At 38.9% G+C, this 16515-nt stretch overlaps 1 protein-coding gene across 1 annotated transcript in view; it reads right to left on the bottom strand.

Moving 5' to 3' along the window:
• PIK3CA (phosphatidylinositol-4,5-bisphosphate 3-kinase catalytic subunit alpha) overlaps window positions 1-12169 on the bottom strand; it is an 89863-nt gene extending 77694 nt beyond the window's left edge. The window contains exon 1 of the mRNA XM_034999267.1: window positions 12090-12169. The gene's annotated coding sequence lies outside the window, so the exon portion shown is untranslated. The remainder of the gene's footprint in view (window positions 1-12089) is intronic.
• Between the last annotated feature and the right edge of the window lie 4346 nt (window positions 12170-16515).

Raw genomic sequence — 16515 nt, 5'->3', positions numbered from 1 at the left:
CACGTAATAAAATTATATGTGCAATATATAAAATATGTATTTAAAAGGGTGTGGGTTTATGCATGTGCATGTATGTACCAGAGAGGATGCACAGGTATAGGTGGCCATATCTGCAGGTCATCTTGCAAATCAACACAATTGCTCAGCAAGTCTAAAACAGCAGTTTCTCTTCCAGCACTGGAATAAATTGCTGTTTCTTTGGTTAAGCACTACAGGTCTGGCATTAGAAGCCATGTTGTATGAACATTACATATGACTAACAGAATCACACTCAACACTGTGAGATGTTCACTACACACTGAGATCAGTTGAGGTGACAGAGATTCCCATCTTTAATCTCATGTCTATTCTGAAACAAAAGTTCAGTAGTGGGATGTGACTGCATATTTAAATGATTACTTTTGTCATGATTTTACTTTTGGCTGAGTGTACATAGTTGAATTCACGTAAATTAAGTGTGATGAGACTCCACTGTACTGATTAGATGTGGAACTTTAGTTTCCTACTGTGTGTAGTGGAGAGACTACATGTGTACGGAAGTGCTATTGTGAGGACTAAGGGAGATAACATATACAAAGCCCATAATATTCCTCTTTCCCAGATTCATGATATTAAAGTTTGGGTTTGAGGTAACTCAAAGTATACATTTAGAAAATCAAGGAAATTTTCTCACACAGGTTGTCAGCTATGACTCTCCATGATACCATTTTAAAATAAGTAGTTAATTCTTAACTTCAGTGCCTAGGTTAATCATAACCACATAGTACGGCAATAAACTCTTGGTCAGTACTAGAGCAGTCCACTGCCGTGTTTTATTTAGTTTTTGTTTTTTTCATTGCACATACCATTCCTTAAAAAAGATTAAATTCTATAGAGTTTTACAAGTATAAAAAAGGTTTAGAAGTATGCTTAATGATTCTTTAAAAAGTAAAAATGAAAATTTTGAATAACTGTGCCCAAATTATAGATTCTTTCTAAAGCAATCTCCATATAAATTAATAATAATAATGATATATATATAGTTTTAAAAAGTACATGGTATGAGAGATACAGGTGATGGGGTCATCAGATTGAGAAGAATAAGTTATGGTGCGGGACCATCAAGAGAAGTCTAAATTGCTAAAAAGTAGGAGGTGAGAAAACAAACACACATATTTACCAAAAATTTAAATATGAACTACCAGTCTGTCTCATTTATGTAAGGTGCCAACAAGATGCTGCTGCAAAAACTTGTATCAATGATGCTATATAGGTAACTTAGTAATTAAAGGCAAAGAATTAGAGACTGAACTCATGGAAAAATCAAAACACATGGCTGCCTTCCTTATTTTCACATAAATGACTTCTAGTTTTATACAATTTCCAATGAGTGTAAACTGGGTATCAAAATCATATACAAAAGAGTATATTGCATACAGTATTTACTCTTTTTGTGTAGATTTTGATACACATAACAAGTGTAATGGGTGAGATACAAGCAGCTTTAAAACATGACGAGAGTTCTATAAAAGCCATGTAACATAGGGAATATGTGACAATATGACACCACTATGGTCTTTAGTACATGGAGGACAGGGAAAAGAAATGCCTAGTAGCTTGAAACAAGTACTGCTTCAATGGCAGAGTGCTATTAAGATACCTGCTGGGGATTCTGAGATTCCAGGAATTCACAGGGAAAAATAATCCATAAGAAGATCAGACTAGATGTGAAAAATGTACACCCATTTACTTGGTAGCTTCCGTCTATCAAAACCTCATTCGTCTCAAGCTAAATCTCCATATGCTGACTTCTCTTAGGAGTAAGTATGAAACAGAATTCAGGTTCCTAGAGCTAGAATGAAATTTTAAGAGTTGTAACAGAACAAAAAGCAAGCAGTGATCAAGAAGTTTGTTAGAAGGCAACCTTACTGTTCACTCTCCAGAGACTGGATCCATTAGTAAATCCTCAGAATGGACAAAATTCAATTCACTACAAAATGTTAAAGCCCCCAAATAAATTGATGAATATGACATAGTTTGTGCTCTCAAGGAGCCTATAAATATTTACTGAGTGCTTACTACATGCTAGGCACTGTTCTAAATGCTTTAACATATTAGTCACTTAATCCTCATTACAATGTTATGATGTAGGTACTGTTATCATCCCTCTTTTACAAACAAGGAAATGTGTATTAACCCAGAGAATATTTAACCCAGACAGGTTAAATAACTTGCCCTAAAACTACTAATCTCAATAGTATGGCTCCATAGCACATGTTCTTAACCATTATGACATATATTTTGGAGAAAGAAAAGAAAATTAAAGAAGCCTAAGTACACTGACCATATTTTGTGGATATTCTAAGACTGTCCTAACTTCAAATACTCTGTCCTATTGTCAAGTTACTTACCCTCATTTTGGTTGGGAAAAAGATTATTTGCAAGAGAAATGTACTAATTTATATGCCTGATTGTTATACTCAACAAAAAAGACCACAGCTGTGCTTTAGTAGTTGTACATTAGTAGATACATTTAGCTACACATTAATAGTGCCTGTGAACATAGCATGGCTGTAAAAAATGCTGCCTTTTATTGCAAAGAATTAGTCAAAATTATTCAAAGTGATTTTGAAGAAATCTGGAGCCCCATAATACCACTAAGAAACTTGAAATTTGGTCATTTTTAGTGAAGAGAAAACAACCAACCAGTCTCCACACTAATTTTATAGTGTTACTATATTACTAATATTCCAAACTACTTTGAGTGTTACTACCATTATAATTATCAAGTATAGAAGCTGCTTTGGAAAAGTCATGTTCAACTTTTACAACTGCTATATAGTTAGAGAAAAAATACAAATATCTCTTTCATAAATATATTAAGATGCTGCCTATTGGAGTCTCAAATGCAAATAATAGCTATTAGATTTTAAGAAGATGTTCATATGGAAAATAACTTTAAAATGTTACTATTAATATTTATGATAAGTAAAAAATGACAGTATGAAACACAGTTCTGTCATATATGGTTTGATTTCAGATTGGCCTTTAGTAGTCCTACTTTCAATCTTTTCCCCCACAATTTTTCCCATTAATGATGATTTATATTTGATGATGTGCTCTACAAATCTATATTCACAGAATAGTAGCTTACTTAGCAAAAAACTCCAAGATTTTAATTTTTGCACCTGCCAAGAAGCTAACCTCCTAAAGAAAACACACACACACGCTCTTCACTCACTTTTAAGCTAGAGGCAATTAATTGTTTCAAAATGCAATAGTACTTTCAGATCTAGACCTGAAATAAGTCCATCAGAAAAGTACTTGGAAAAGTACGATCTCTAAAGAAAAATAAGCCACAGAAATGCGCTTAGCTTTGTTGAAAAATGAGTACATACTCAAAATAACTCTAAATAGGGGCGCCTGGGTGGCTCAGTCAGTTAAGCGTCTGCCTTCGGCTCAGGTCGTGATCTCGGGGTCCTGGGATCAAGCCCGCATCAGGCTCCCTACCCAGCGTAGAGTCTGCTTTTCCCTCTCCCTCTGCCCCGCTCGTGCTCTAACAAATAAATAAAAATCTTAAAAACAAAACAAAACACTAATATCTCATAACTTGAACAGTTTGCCGGTTAAAAAATATTCAAACCCTATAGGTGAGTAATTTGAATATTTACAGAAACAACAAATCAGTAGCATAAATACCAATGCTTCCCAATCAAGAACAATGATTTTTGTCATCTTTCCTTATATTTGTCTGCACAAAAAGGATAGATCTAAAAAAAAAAAGAGGCTTACTGTGCCTCTGGAATTATATTCCTAAAATTAGAACACATTTTCTGAAAACCATCTAGTGGGATGGGTCACCAAAGGAAATTGTGGAACATACTTTCCTAGAAGTCTTTAACAAGTAAGGATGGTGACCAGTGGCTATTAAGGGTGCTGTGACAGGTTTGCTGGCCTTCATAACCCTGGCAACTGGTGTGCAAATGGATGACCTACTCTCAATGCTTGTTGTCATGAATGTCACTGAATGTTGTCAGTCATTCAACTGTTCTCAGTGCCAGTAACCAAAATGGCCACGCAGGCAGTAAGTTTGATTCTCCAAAGTCACTGATGGTTTCAGAAAGAAAAAAAAAATCTTTCCAGTCCATTCTTTTCTGATGGCAGCTTGTCTATGCCACAGAATTTCACACAAGGGACTTCAAATATGTAAAAATTTATAAACAGGCAGACAAAAAGATTTTAGTTTCTGAAAATACAACAAACTGATACAGACTGTCTTCACTTTTTAGGGAATGGCTTACTTACTTTTCCCTGAAATAAAAAATAGACTTTATTTTATTTTTTTAAAGATTTTATATTTTATTTATTTGAGAGAGAGTGAGAGAGAGTGCGTGCACAAGCTGGGGGAGAGGCAGAGGGAGAGAGAGAGAGAGAAGCAGGCTCCCCGCTGAGCAGGACCCTGGGAATCATTACTGAGCCTAAGGCAAGATGCTTAACCAACTGAGCCACCCAGGCACCCCCCAAAATAGACTTTAAAATACTAGGAATCTCACAGAATTTTGGAATTGTAAAGAACATTAGAAATTGTGTAGGTAAAAGGAACAAGTGCTAAAAGGTCAAGATCTAAAACCAAACAATTAATAGTTTAATGTGGAATTCAGATTTTAGATTTCTAATCCAATGTTCTTTTCACCATAGCACACAGCCTCTCCTTAACCTATTAATCTTTGTTAAAAATATCTCCAAATAGCAATAGAAATATGCAACTAGTTAACAAGTTAACAACTTACAGAAAAGTGTTTCTGATATACTTCAGGTCTGTACTCAATAAATGATCAACTAAGATTGGCCCAGAGCAATTTACTTGCTTTTCAGATAAAGTATATAGCTACACACTGATAAAAAATAAGAAAATTATTTTGATTCTCAATTATGGTTCTACTGCAAAAGTATCAACGCATATTGGCCACTTACTTTTAGGCACTATACTAGGTACTGAAGATAACAAGAATGAACATGGTTTCTTCCTGTTAAAAAATTTATGCTTAAAATTATCTTTATAATATTGTTTTAAATTTCTATAGAACTTTGTAAGATGCATCTCTCCATTGAGTCTTACTAACTCCTGAGTTAGTATTGAGTTTGGCAAGAGAAATTATGATCAGATTATATGACTCTATCCTGTTGCAGCTTTTTTTCAAATCACAACACTGACATTTTTGACTTCCACTACACAAATATTTAAAATCTGGGGGCGCCTGGGTGGCTCAGTTGTTAAGCGTCTGCCTTCAGCTTAGGCCATGATCCCAGGGTCCTGGATGGAGCCCTGCATTGGGCTCCCTGCTCGGCAGGAAGCCTGCTTCTCCTTCTCCCACTCCCCCTGCTTGTGTTCCCTCTCTCGCTGTCTCTCTCTCTGTCAAATAAATAAATAAAATAAAATAAAATAAAATCTGAACTGTACCAGTTAGGTAGGATCTGTAAGAATTCTATTTTTTTAAATCCCACCTTTATTTCAAATGGTAATGCTGGCTTTGATACAAAGACTCCTTCGTAACAATTCCAAGTATATGGTAAGAGTTACTAAAAATTTCTAATAAATGACAATTTTGATAAATTATCAAGGTAGCTACTAAAATAATCTAGAAGAAATGAGTAATTGTTAGGCTAAATATGAAATATGTTATTCTTGCAGTAGATATAAACTTAGAATAATGATTAGTATGAATACATTCTTCCTTATTAATTTTATGTAATTTGGGATCACTTAAATTATCTCATTAATTATATAAGTTACTTAGCAAGCAACATAATACAATTCCTATCCTATCAATGAAGAGAAAAGAGGCAAAAATTTGATATATCTGCCTCTTCTTCCCCATACACAAACACAAAGTAGCAGTTTGGGACTGGAATTTAGTCCCTTAGCCCTCTATATCAGAGGTCTATAATTTACACTAAAAACAGCTTCACCTTAAGAAATATTAAACTTGAAAAAGCTCTAAGCTACCATATTTATTATAAACTTACAAATTCTTTATTGGCACATTTTAACTTTAAACTCCCCAAACTATGTATTTGGGGAGAGGGAGAAAGAGCACCTAAAAATTCCTTAACAAGGATCAATCAGTTCACAGTAATACTTAATAAAGTATTAAATGTGAATAAGATAGAGCTATAAAACATTATTGATATATCTAAGGTTTAATAACCTTTCCCAGTGATGGAAATCTCAAGCCTTCAAGTCGAATCCTCAGACTTCACTCTGTGAAGTATTAAGTATTAGTATTTCTTTTTTATGCCCTAACATTTTAGTTTCTCCTCTCCAATTTTTAATTTTTATCATAGTATTTTTCCCCAGTATAGTTGGTAATAAAATTCACTTTATTTTTTTAATTTTTTAAAGATTTTATTTATTTCTTTGAGAGAGAGAGAGCATGAGGAAGGGGGAGGGGCAAAGGGAGAGAGAGAAGCAGACTCCCCGTTGAGCAGGGAACCCCATGTGGGACTCAATCCCAGGATCCTGGGATCATGACCTAAGCCGAAGGCAGACGCTTAACTGACTGAGCTACCCAGGTGCCTTAAAATTCACTTTAAACATAAACTTAAGGGAAAACTCAGGCACACCAATTTGATTTATATAAAAATAAAACTGGTATCAAGAAACTTCAGCAAAGGGCGCCTGGGTGGCTCAGTTGGTTAGGCGACTGCCTTCGGCTCAGGTCATGATCCCGGAGTCCTGGGATCGAGTCCCGCATCAGGCTCCCTGCTCAGCAGGGAGTCTGCTTCTCCCTCTGACCCTCCCCCGTCTCATGCTCTCTCTCTCAAATAAATAAATAAAATCTTAAAAAAAAAAAAAAAAGAAAGAAACTTCAGCAAAGAGGGGCGCCTGGGTGGCTTGGTCGTTAAGCGTCTGCCTTGGGCTCAGGTCATGATCCTAGGGTCCTGGGATCAAGCCCCGCATGAGGCTCCCTGCTCAGCGGGAAACCTGCTTTCCCTCTCCCACTCCCCCTGCTTGTGTTCCCTCTCTCATTGTCAAATAAATAAATAAAATCTTAAAAAAAAAAAAAAAGAAACTTCAGCAAAGAGGTATTATTACACTGCATGTAAGGTTACTCTCTATTACTAAATAAAGGCTAAGATAACTACATATTTAAAAACATGGCTTCCAAATAGAGAAAAATATCAATAATTTCAGTCTGTTGATATCTGAAATTGCTATCTGACATCAAGAGCAATTTTATCTTATGGATTTGGTCCTGACCAGAGGTATATTTTCTGTATCTCCTAGAAATTACTAAATAATGATCCCTGAATTTTAAGCTTTGGTGAACAGAGAGTTCACCAAAATTTCTGGGTCTTCTTTTATAAATCACCCTTAGTTTTAATTTGTCTCCTTTTGGAATGGTCAGGTCTGATTTCACTTATCTTTGGAGATGGTATAAGGTTTCCAGACTCTCTCCTCCTTCATTTTATTTACTATAGATGTACTGATAGCTTGGCACTTGATATTCTGTCATGGTTGAAACTTCTAGGCACAGTTACTTCCCAAGTAGGCTAACACCTGGTGTTTGACAGTGCAATGGGGTTCTAAAAAAATGAAACGAAAAGCCAGTGTGGTTTTGGTCCCTAGTTACACCTGTGTGTGATGCTAGCAGTTAGCAAAGTGGCAAACAGGATTACATTAACTATGCCTTTCTGTTATCTCAGGTAAGTCCACTCATGAGATCTAACACCTCCTAAGGGGAAAGGAAATGAACATTTATTAAGTAATACAGGACAAAAACTCTCTTGGATCTAGATTTCATTTAATTCAACAAGAACAACTCTACTGATAGTAATTACTCCCATTATGCAGATTAGGAAATCTGTCCAAAGTAATCCTGCCAGTAACTGTAAGAGCCAGGTACTGAACCAAGGAGCTTCAGATTCCAAAGCCAGTATTTTTAGTACTTATAAGATTTATTTTTTTTAAAGATTTTATTTATTTATTTTACACAGAGAGACACAGCAAGAGAGGGAACACAAGCAGGGGGACTGGGAGAGGGAGAAGCAGGCTTCCCGCGGAGCAGGGAGCCCGATGCAGGGCTCGATCCCAGGTCCCTGGGATCATGACCTGAGCCAAAGACAGATGCTTAACGACTGAGCTACCCAGACGCCCCAGTACTCATAAGATTTTAAGGCTAGACCACAGAGGAGCATGTAGAGCACCTGGTACAATCTCTCTGTGTTACAGAAGAGGAAACAGAGGCCCCAAAAGATTGAGACTTGCCTAAGGACCTAATGCTTCTGGTGAAACTGGGATTTGAATTCAAGTCTCCTGATTTTCAGTGCAGTTCTGTGCATAATAATGATCCTTATTTTTGCTTGTGTGTGTGTTTGGGGTTGAGTCATGCTTGGTATAATTTATACATAATTTATAATGTCTTGACCCTCCAAATGAAATTATATGCGTGTCAAGTTCAGAGATATACATTTTTAGTGACCAAAGATATTAAATGTATTTGGCAGGAATAAAAACTTAATTGGTATTTGTAAATTATTACATGTTGTAAAGAAATCTGTTGCCAATATACTTATTTATTCAGTTAATAAGTGCCTATTATGTACTGGCTACTGTGCTTGGCAATAAGAATACAACTGTGTATAAAATAGAAGGATTCCCTATCCTTCTCATGGAATGTATATCCTGATGGAGGATACAAACAAATAAATAGGCAATTACAATGCAGTGAGTCAATGCTATGACAGTGGGAATACAAGATGCTATGGGAACAGGAAGCAGGGATACCTAACCCAGACTAGACTTTTCGAAGGAGGCAGTATGAAAGACGAGTAGGAGTCAGCTAGTTAAGGAAGAGGTATGGAGTGCGCAAATATTTCAGGAAGAGCACTTGCACAAGACATCAGGGAAAGGCCAAGGAAGTTGTGGGAGGAGAAATGAACCTAGAGAGACAAGCAAGGACCAAATCATACAGGTCCTTGAAAGAAAGGGCTTTATAATCTTATCTATTACTATTACCTGGGGAACTTTAAAACAAACAAATCACAGATGTCTGGGTCCTATCTCAGACCAATTACATCAGAATCTCTGGGAATGAGACCCTGGTATTGGTATTTAAAAAAAAAAAGCTAACTAGATGATTCTAATGTGTAGCCAGGATTGAAAACTACTGTTTAAGCTATATAGGGAATTTAAAATATATACTTATTACTGGAAATAAAGAAAAAGGTGATCTTAAGTAATTAACTTCTCTGGCCCTTAGGATGAAGCAGGTTAGAGGTAGCTTGATATAGTAAAATGAGTCAGAAAACACTGGTTTTGTCAATGAGTCTGTCACCTAACACCTGTGACCCTAGATTAAAATGTCATTTCTCAGAGATAGTAATACTGCCTGCCTACAGGAGTGCTGTAACTCAAGACAACACTTAAGAAAACAGCTTGATAACTGCTAATAAAATATGAACCACAATATTCCATGATTTATGCTGCTAAAAGTGCACAATTTTTTTTATAGATTTTATTTATTTATTTATTTGAGAGAGAGAGAATGAGAGAGAGCACATGAGAGGGGGGAGGGTCAGAGGGAGAAGCAGACTCCCTGCAAAGTGCACAATTTTAAAGATCATAAATATTTTTACCAAAGATGAGATCTTTTATGATGCTTAAGGAACGCATTTCACTTAAAGAATCACAACTATCTTGGAATTCAAGATATTAAAATAATAAAATAGAGAACCGATCCTTTTAATGCTACTCTACTTACTAAAGAGATCAACTGGGATTAAGTTAGCTCTTTTCAAATAAACAGATCAACAGAGCAAATGCCCTTTAATGGTAACAACAAATGTTAAAACTCTTTGTTCAGTAAAGGGCTCTAATCAGGAAAGTTACACACAAACTGTTTTAGGAAAAATGTTACTATGATCTATCTTCTTAGCAAGTATTTTACTTATAAACCTAGGTGTTTTGTTTTGTTTTTAAGGGACTACTTATTTGGGATGGAGAGGATCTTATCCTGACAGGAAGGAAGCTCTGCCTCCAGAAGGACTGTTCCATACACAGAGCCAGGCAAAGTCACTGTTCTTTCAGTCTCCCTTTTACATATATCCAGCCCCAGGAGAATATACACATTCATGCAGTAATCTTCCAGTTCAAGTACAGTATTGTATCGAGTGACATCTTTCATGCTATATCCAATTTATTTAAAATTTAAAAACTTTATATAAAAACACTGTCCTGCATTTACATGTGGTTCATTTTTAATTCTTCAAATAAAACTGACAGAAATGCCTTTCAAACTTTATACTTGCAGTCAATTGGATATTAAGTTAATATTCATTTACTTTCTTGCTATTTCCTCCACGGAGCTATTACTATTATGATGTGCTATCATTTCTTTCAATCACCTATCTTGTGAAGAAATTTTATAAAGATAAAAAATGCACAAGAAACTTTTGAAAAAAGTTATGGATGACATTTTGATTTCATCGCAAAACACGAGACAAGAAAACTTAAAAAACAAGCACCAACACACACACACACACACTCTCTCTCTCTCTCTCCCTCTCTCTCTCTCTCTCTACTGGGCCCTCTTCAGATAATTTTGGTTGATGACACTGCAGAACAGTTAATCTGATAATTGAAATTTTCCATAACATGTGATGTTTAGCTAGAGATCTATGCTGTCAACCAGAATTCAACACTTCAGTTAAAAAATCTTAAAACTTGAATACACAGACATACTAACAAATTCTTACACTGCAGTTGCTTCAAGGGCCTCTTAATAAAGACAAAGTATTCTGATTTATCTAAATTAAATTAGCAACATGGTATCTTAAGTGTTTTTCAGGTCTTTTCTCAACATCATCACACAATCCAGCATAAAAGCAAATTTGTAAACAAATACCTCCGAGAATCTATTATCTAAGGAGGAAAGCATGCGACCAATACTGCCTGCAGTGGTTCAAATGTGGCCACTGAAATCATCCGACTTGAGTTACCAGGAGTTTATCTACCCAAGTTTTCGAGGGGTTCTCCCAGGCCCCACAAACTAGATTGAAAACATCATCTCGAAAACCCATGTACCGAATGTGCACAAAGGCGCTGGAATGAGGAAGCTTTTCTAAAACGAAATCACAACTCTTATCATTAAAGAATATGCGGGCTGTTTTCCTCAAAGCCCCCCTTGTTGCGCTCCCTTATCCTTCGTATAGCTATGTAAACAGTTCCCTAGTTATTGACATCTAAGAAAATGGCTTTCAATTCCTAAGTCTGGGAACTAGCCACCATCACCACTATTCCTTTAGCATCCTAAAATAAACCCCTCAAGCCGCGGTCAAAACACAGGCTGAACGTCTGGTGTTTACATAGTCCAATCCTGGGCGTACCCTACCTTTCTGAACCACTTAGGAGCTATGAAACGGGCATCAATAATAGACTTAGTAAAGACACAAATCACGAGACAATGTCTCAGGTCTATGAATGAAGATCCAATAGGTCTGATTGTCTCGGTTAAAAGGAAAAAAACAACCTCGAGAGGAAGGGTGGGAGGGGAACTGCGGGGTGGGGAGAGCGGTTTTCCTTCCCTGCCCCAGCCGGGCGATTTAAACTCAGCGTGAGGCAAACGCAGGGTCGCCGGGCTGGCGGGGCCGGAGTCCTGGGGCATGACAGCCCCTACGGAACAGCTCGCGGCTCCGCCAGGGTCCCTCACGCCGCGGTGCTCGCGGCAGCCCCGCCACCCGCGGGCCCGGTGGGCGTGCAAGGGTGAGGGGGACCGAGCTACCGCGACCGGGGCGGCGGCCCTGGGTGCACTTCCTCAGATTCCAGCCGCCCCATCCCAAAAAACGAGGGAGGAAGGAAACCTGGAGCGAGGCGGCAGCCAGGGGGGAAAGGAGAGTAAGCGGCGAGCCCTCGCCTCTGCATCTGGGTGAGGCCAGCGGCAGGCGGGGAACGGGGAGCGGCGATCACAGGCGAACTCCGCCGCGGGCCGACGCTGAGACGACCCGTGGGTAGCCCCCGCCCAATACCACGGGCGCGCCGGAGAGGCCCCCACACCGACCCGTTCCCATCCCGGCCGCGCCCGCTCCCGGCAGGTCCGCGCTCTACTCACGCTCGGGGCTCCTCCAGGCTCCGCGGCTCTAACCGCATCGGGTCCCAGCCCCGCGGGCGGCGGCGGCGGCGGCGGCGGCGGCGGCGGCGGCGGCGCCGAGGGAGAGGAGAGCGGGCGGCACGGCCCCCGCCTCCCGGCCCCTCTCCCCCGCCGCTCCGGAGCTGCCCGGCCGGGCCCGAGCCCTGCCTCGCCGGCGGCCCCAGCCCCAGCGGCCGCGGCAGCAGCAGCCCAAGACCTCAGCGGCCGCAGCGGCGGCACCGGAACTGCCGCTTTCTCCTTCTAGCTCCCTCTCCTCTCTAGCCCCCGCCACACGCCCCCGCCCCCGTCTCCTTTCTCTGTCACCCTGTTTTTTTTTCCTTTTGTTTCCAGAATAAACTTTATTGGTCTCTTTTTCCGCTCACATCGTGTAAACAAACAACGAACTCTTCCCCACCCCCTCGACTCCCCCCCTCCTCGGGCAGAGGAGGGTTAGAGCTGAGGAGGGGCTGAGCCTACAATACCCCGGAAGCAGATGTCCAAAGGAGGGGAAGTGAAATTGCTGAGACCGGGAGGGGGAAGTGGGCAAATCGGGTAACAGTGTGCCAGTGCGCCTGCGCCTTGCTTTTCCGCCCGAAGTTCGGGTGGCGGAGGGGTGCTTTTCTGTGGAGCTTGGGTTTATGCCCCGTCTTTTGCAGCAGTGAGACTGTTGTGTCATCCTAGGACGGCATATGTGTTGTGTATCTGTTTCCACGGGAACTAGGCAGGCTAGGGTAGAGATATAGGAGTATTGGGATCGAGTGAGTTGCTTCACTTTCACTCCCGTAGAGGAAATGAGATTTCCTCTTGTTTGGGGGAGAGAGAAGGGGCCCCGGTGGTTCACCGCCGCTGTCAGTGGCTAACGCAAACTGGTTATGGAACTAGAAAGGAGGCATTTTAGGAATAGTTGCTGCGCGTCCTTCTGCCGATGTAAAGTTAAGTTACAGCCCAAATCGGAAGAGGAATACACTGCCATTGCCCTCTGCCATCCTTTGACTCACTCCGGGGAGACCTTTTGCAATGCTTTTTAATTCAGATCTGAATCAGCTTGTAGGATTCAATTCTGACTTGAGAAGAAGAGCTTTTTTCGTGTAGTGCCCGAAGTGCACGGAGACTTCAGAAAAGCCATCTTAGCTATAGATTAGATTCAAGTTTTGGTGCTGCGTGCCGCAGAAGCCCACTCCTCCACCCCTTTCTTTGAAAGTAATGGGATCTGTTGCCTTTTGAGATCCCGGCTAGTAAGGGTCCAGTGTTTTGAGTGTTTCTCCCCCTGGTGGTTTTTCATTGTATTGAAAAGACACAGGAGCGTGACTGGAAGTCTGCAATACGAGTCCTAAACATCCGTTCTTGAATTTTTAGGTAGAGGACTTGGAAGTGATCCACCCTAGAGAGGTTACAGTGTCATTTGTCATCCAAGAGCAAAAACCTGACCAATAAGCAATTTTTGCTCGAACACCACACGTCCGTACGCAATCGTAAATGAGATTCATTCCTTTATATTGTCAAAGTTTCATTTGACTATTTCTTGTTGTCTTTCTTTTCTTAAGCTCTGGTTTTCATTTCACATTCCAGGGGTCTATGTTTCTAAATATTTTCCTTGAACAGGGGTTTGTTTTTTTTCCGGCAGTTTCAGGACACGATGTTACTTACTCCAGAGCAGGGAATTTAAGGGCGGGGGGTAGGGGGGGAGAGGGAGAAAATAACATTGAATCAGGAGTCAAAGTAAGCCTTAAGGCAGCATTTCGAAAACTGTGTTTCCATTCCAGGCACAGAGTTTTGTGAGATATTAATAGGTAGTCTTTGATAGGTATATTTTTCCTTCTAAAATTTATTTTTAAACAAGAAAATGCTAATTACATTGTATAATTTTTGTTATGTGATGATAGACACTTACAAAATCGTATCATAGCAGAAAATGCCATACCTGGTACTTGAATGCATGATTATTCACTTTGCAGTAATACCATTTATTGCCCGATTCTCAGTTGATGCATTTGGTTTATTTGGTGACCAATGATCTATCATGTGTTTTATCTTGCTTTCAAATGTGTTTGCACTATTATTCAGGTATACGGTATGTTAGACATCTATATGACAAAACTCATTGCTCATGTGTCCTGTAGCTATAGGAAGAATTTTTTTTTTTTAAAGATTTTATTTATTTGACAGAGAGAGACACAGCGAGAGAGGGAACACAAGCAGGGGAGTGGGAGAGGGAGAAGCAGGCTCCCCGCAGAGCAGGGAGCCCGATGCGGAACTCGATCCCAGGACTCTGGGATCATGACCTGAGCTGAAGGCAGTCGCTTAACCAACTGAGCCACCCAGGCGCCCAGGAAGAATTTTTTTAAAAAGATTGATTGATTGATTTGACAGAAAGAAACACAGCGAGAGAGGGAACACAAGCAAGGGGAGTGGGAGAGGGAAAGCAGGCTTCCCGCCGAGCAGGGAGCCCAATGCCGGCTCCATCCCAGAACCCTGGGACCATGACCTGAGCCCAAGGCAGACGCTTAACATTGAGCCACCCAGGCGTCCCTGTAGGAAGAATGTTTTAAAGGAAAAGTTGAAGTAGCAATTCTCAGACTGTCAAACCAAAAATGGAATACTTCAGAATTTAAGAATTGCATTCTAAGTTTTTCAAAGTTAGAAGGTGAAATGTCCAAGATGAAACAATTATTTTATTCTAACATATAGAAAATGTAACAGCTACTTGCCTTTTGGATTTATTTCCATTGAAAATAAAGATAACTGATACTCAGAAGTGCACCAAAACATTCTCTAACAGCGCTTAAGTCATTGCTGAGCTTTGAAGTCACTTGAAAACAAGAATCAGTTTGGTTGTGTAACAATGTACTCTGGATGTATAAAATTGCCAAGTTCAACAGTGAAAACGCACCAAGGGATTACAAAGTGAGCTACTGTATAGCACTTTTCGATTCAGTTATGGTCAGAAAACATAAAATTTAAGTTCTTTTCAGTTTGTTAAGTTTGTTTTGCCCCAAAATATCTTACTGAATGTGCCATTTGCACTTATAAAAGATCATTTTATGTGCATTGTTGGGTGGAATGTTCTATAAATGTCAATTATATCAGGTTGGTTTATAATGCTGTTAGGTCTTCTATATGCTTACTGGTTTTCTCTACCAGTTCTATCAATTTCTGGGAGAGGACCATTATGTCTCCAGCCATAATTGCGGATTTGTCTATTTCTCCTTTCACTTCTATGTATTTTTGCTATATATTGTATATTTTGAAGCTCTGCTGTTAGGTGCACACACATTTAGAATTATGTTTTTGATGAATTGACTCTTTTTAACATTATGTACTGTATCTCTTTGTCCCTCATAATAGCCTTGTTCTGAAATCTATTTTGTCTGATATTAATATAGTCACTCCAGCTTTCTTTTGATTAGTGTTCCCATGATATATGTTGGTCTCTCTTTTTATTCATCTATGTTGTTATATTTAAAATGGGTAACTTGTAGACAACACATAGTTGGGGCTTTTTTTTTTTTAATTTATTCCAATCTGAAAATATCTTTTTATAATTGCTATGGTTAGATGATTTACATTTAATATAATTGTTGATATGGTTGGATTTTGGCCTACCATTTTATTATTTGTTTTCTGTTTGTTCTTTATGTTTTTTCTGTTTCTACTTTGCTGCATTCTTCTGAATTATTTGAATATTTTTAATTTTACATTTTAATTTGTATGTTGTCTTTTTGGACATCATTCTCTCTTTTGTATTTGCTCTATGGCTTACCATATATGTACATAAACTTTCACAGTCTACTGAGTGTTAGTATTCCATCACTTCAAGTAAATTGTAGAAAGATACTTTGTAGCCATATAGGTCCTCTCCCCTGAATCATTGACTTTTATTTTATAGTTGGTATATCAATTATATTTATATATATGGACACCCCTCCAGATAATTTTATAATATTTGCTTTCAACAGTTATACATATTTTAGAGAATTTAAGCAGAAAAACAGTCTTTTATATTTACTCACCCATTTCTATTTCTTTTCTTTCATTCCTAAAATTCCATGTTTCCTTCTGGTATCATTTTCCTTTAGCCTAAAGAACTTCCTTTAGCGTTTCCCTTAGAATAGGTCTACCGGTGACAAATTCTCTTAGCTTCCCTTCCTTTGAGGATATGTTTATTTTGTTTTTGTTCCTAAGGGATATGTTAGCTGGTTATAGAATTCTGGGTTAACAGGTTTTTTCCCCCTATGATTTTAGAGATGCTTTTCTACTCTCCTTTGGCTCTACCTGCAGTTGTTCAAATAGTTTTCCCCCATATGTAATTTGTCATTTTTCTCTAGATTATTTCCATATTTAACATTTTTTCTTTCAGTGATTTATGATGTGTCTAGGTGTTTTTTTCTGAGTTTATTCTACCTGGGTT

The sequence above is a fragment of the Mirounga leonina genome, unplaced genomic scaffold (genome assembly GCF_011800145.1).
Source record: "Mirounga leonina isolate KUSES-001 unplaced genomic scaffold, KU_Mleo_1.0 Mir_115, whole genome shotgun sequence".
NCBI lineage: Eukaryota > Metazoa > Chordata > Mammalia > Carnivora > Phocidae > Mirounga > Mirounga leonina.
Note: the sequence above shows the minus strand (reverse complement) of the source record. Positions and strands in the feature narration are given on the sequence as shown.